This window comes from Cyprinus carpio, chromosome A20 (genome assembly GCF_018340385.1).
Source record: "Cyprinus carpio isolate SPL01 chromosome A20, ASM1834038v1, whole genome shotgun sequence".
Taxonomy (NCBI): Eukaryota; Metazoa; Chordata; class Actinopteri; order Cypriniformes; family Cyprinidae; genus Cyprinus; species Cyprinus carpio.
The window spans coordinates 5591172-5595426 of record NC_056591.1 but is presented as its reverse complement, the minus strand read 5'-3'; the positions used below and the strand labels follow the sequence as shown (position 1 = coordinate 5595426).

General features: G+C 36.1%; 1 pseudogene; it reads right to left on the bottom strand.

Moving 5' to 3' along the window:
* Positions 1-340: 340 nt before the first annotated feature.
* LOC122148901 lies at positions 341-3550 on the bottom strand (annotated as a pseudogene).
* Between the last annotated feature and the right edge of the window lie 705 nt (positions 3551-4255).

The window sequence follows — 4255 nt, the reverse complement described above, 5'->3', positions numbered from 1 at the left end:
GGGTTAAGTGTAAATAAATTTTGTCTGATGCCATAAACATTTAGTATAAGTGTAATAAATAGATTTATTACACTTCACACACAAGGTGAAGTCAGCAGTGCTTGGCATGGTAAACGCTCATTATAAGAATTTTTTATCACATTTTTTTTTAAGTTATTAGTTCTGTTTATTATTACAAGAATTCATAGACAACCATCAAATATGTCCAAACTGGTAGTGTAAGTCTTTCATACACTACTCTGACAAACACACCCCAGTAATTGGCATAAAATGTCCCTTTTTGAAGAAGATAAACACTTCACTTCACATTCCTTCATTTATAACCTTCACAAGAGAAAATCAATCTGTAAAAATCAACAAATGAAATAAGACCTTCATCAGAGTATGTTATCTCTGTAAAAAGCAGCGAAAGTGTGTAATGATCATGTAAACACGACTGATGTGACGCATAAATTATTCTGCATTCACTTCAAAATGATCAAACTGTGCATATTCAAAAGAGAGAGTTCCTAGCGCAGCCCAGCCATTCTTGGGCTCGAGAACAACAGCGTTCTTCCACAGCGGATAGCCATTCAGCATCCCCGTGGCCAAAATAATCCCTGTGAACCACCCCCAAGATACTGCACATTTAAGAACAAAGACATAATGAACAGATTAAAGGCTACCATTTTAATGTACCAGTACATGCAGATGTTACCTTGACATAAGGGTTAAGGTATACCATACACCCCTCCCTTGTTCCTGACAGCCCTTCAGCAAGAAACTCTTTGTCCACCTTTAATGTGAAAAACCACAAGATTAGTTAAAACACAATAAAAAATAATTAACTCGGGTATATAACAAAAATTAAGATTGGAATCTGATGAAAAGGAATTTCATATAAGCACCAAATCCCCAGAGCACACCATTTACATGGTCCAACGGCAATACCAATTTAATAGCTGGCGAGTTTCAAACCACCAAAAAAAACTTCATTCGTGGCCAGACTTAATTCGAAATGACATCACACCCCATTCATTCTTCATTTTTTGCTTGAAGTACATCGGGGGCTTTATGTTTACAGTGCTTTTGGGAAACCCAGCCCTGGTCAGTCAGTTTCAAAGTTGTTATCAGAAACTTACGCACAGTTTGGGCAGAAGGAATTCAGATTCCCCCAACTCAGTGTGCCAGATTTTCTCCTTCTTCAAGGAGATCAATGGGCTGCCATAGACTCCCCCCTAGCACCTTGACATAGACTAGCTGTGCACAGCTGCAATGTGCAAGGCTTATGCATAAGATTGTCCAAAAGGCCATGCATATACAAAGCATCTAATTCTATAACCAGGGTTTAAAATGATCAACTATCAACCCAACAAATGCACGTGAAAATCAGCAATGCATATCAATTCATTAATTATGGTCTGTCACATACCACTATCAGAGCCCTTTCTCTAAGAGGAGCCTTCAACATTAGCAAAACAAAGGGCAAAGTAAATTTCCAGTAAATTACATTAACATTGAATTTGGGACAAATATACGTACAGTACATACTGACTTCAAACTATAGGCTGGAAGATGTATTGTGCATTTTCCAATAAGGCGTTGTCTTTCTGTGAATAGAATCTATGCTTCATATAAAATATGTGACCCTGGAGCACAAAACCAGGCTTAAGTCGCTGGGGTATATTTTAAGCAATAGCCAAAAAAAACATTGTATGGGTCAAAATTATCGTTTTTTTTTTTAATGCCAAAAACTCATTAGGATATTAAGTAAGATCAAGTTCCATGAAGATATTTTATAAATCTCTACTTTTGTAAATTTGTGAATTACTGCCGCATTGAGCTTGAAAGTGCAAGAACAGAATGAGAAATAACACAGCGTTTTGTTTTTTTAATTATTTTTATGGTATCCGCAAACAATGACTGACTATTGCAAAACTGAATTCAATGGTTCAGAATCATGCATAATAATAAATATATTTAAATATAAGCTGTGATTTGGATAAATCTAGTTTTGTTTCAGCTAGTAGAAGATCTGAATGGCCAGTCACTTAAAAAAATTACTAGCCAAATTGGCTGGTGAAAAATTGTGAAAAATTTAATCTGTTTATGACCAAATTTGACTGTTTTCAAAGAAATGGAAATATAAAATGGTTACCTATATCATTGGTCACTTTATAGGTCCCATTTGCATAAATCCAATAAAAGACACCCTTTGCTTCTCTGACGGATCCTCCACCTTGATCAACCCTGGCCGCCACGAACACGCCCCCAGTGATGGGAGTTTCAATGAGGACGTCACAGGACACATTGAGGTCTGCCTAGTAGTGAATTTTGGTTACATTATTAATTGTGATTACTATAATATAATACTGCAGTATTGATTAAAACATCTCTGCAAAATGAATGTTCTCCCATATATTGCTGGCTCAGCAAATGATCAGTACCGAGGACAAAACATACCAGCTGTAGTCCCCTATAATGCTGCTGGTCTGGTCGGCATCTCTAACCCAGGTGACCGGTCGTTCAGGGACCACCTGCCGCAAGGTAAAGGCATGCGGGCCATTATCTGTGCTATTTCTGAAGTACTCAAACACACCGGTTTGATCAGCAAAATACGGGCCTCCGAGAATGGAGGGTTATCTAAGAATGAAAAGGAATGTTTTCATGAACATCAGTTGAGTCAATGCTTCCAGTAGTTTCCTGTTGACACTAATATCCACTACCGACAGTGAAGTCATCAGAGTAATTCTTTGGAAATCGGCGGGATTTGGGGGGCTCCGGGTAGGAGCCTCTTTGTCCAGTTTTGACTGTTGTGATTGTGTAAACCTCATCAACATCTAGTTTTAAGGTGAAGGAACCATTATAGACCTGTGTGGAAACAGGAAGGTTGCCTATTTATTCTACAGTAAAAATATGAAAAGATATGAAATATGGAGTGAACTGCAAACTGATTGAAATATACATTAACAGGACTGCTCCGCTGAAACAGTGTATCTTTTTTGGTCTCAAAATCCAATTTTGAATACCACACTTGAAGGTCAGTGAGATGTGCCTAAAATAAGATAAAAGCACCAAGCAACGCAACATTAAGCCTTAAGGTTCAGAAATTAATGGATAGAAATATCAAGAACAGACAGAACTGTGTACTTACAAAATAACCTATGAGCTGAAATGTGGCATTCTGAGGGGAGACGTCAAAGTGCGGTAGAGGAGGTCGAATGCACTGAGAGTGATTGTGTGTCTATAAAAAGAGAAAGGGAGGAGTCTTCATAGTGTGCATAGAGATCAAAATAAATGATTCACTAAAACTTGTGACTTTCACAAGATAAAACAAAATAGCCAGCCACCCACCATGGTTTCAATAATAATTGTGAGGTTCCCTTTACTGTCTGTTAAAGCCACGTAACTTCCTCCATGGGTGAGATTCCCTACAGTCTGCAGATTAAAACCAGCCTGGCTGTGTAAAACTGAGTAGTGTGTGCTACAGGAAAAAAGAAATACAATTTATCAACACTTACTGCTATAAAATAAGTGACATTCACTCACTGGCTACAACGACCACTTTCATTCCAACATGCTTGCTGTATGCATGTATGTATGGTTGAGATTCCATTTACCATATTTGATGTGCTCAATGTATTTGCAGTGATCAATCATTATACATGAATACAAACCTAAATTAAATGTATTCATCATATAAAACAAAAGTTTTAATTAAACAGCTCAATTCATACTTGTACAATGTCTTTCTGAACTTCTTGAAGCTTTTTTGAAGTGGTTTTGTTGGAACGGACTTTCAATGAAGGGACAGACATCTCAAGATTTCTTGTTTCAAGAAGGACATCTTCATTTGTGTTTTAAAGACGAACACAGTCAGTGTTTGGAATGATATAAGGGTGAGTAAATGGTGAAGAATTTTCATTTTTGGTTGATTTACTCACCCTCAAGCCATTCATTATATATATATATATATATATATATATATATATATATATATATATATATATACACACAGGTGCTGGTCATATAATTAGAATATCATTCATCAAAAAGTTGATTTATTTCACTAATTCCATTCAAAAAGTGAAACTTGTATATTATATTCATTCATTACACACAGACTGATATATTTCAAATGTTTATTTCTTTTAATTTGATGATTATAACTGACAACTAAGGAAAATCCCAAATTCAGTATCTCAGAAAATAAGAATATTACTTAAGACCAATACAAAGAAAGGATTTTTAGAAATCTTGGCCAACTGAAAAGTAT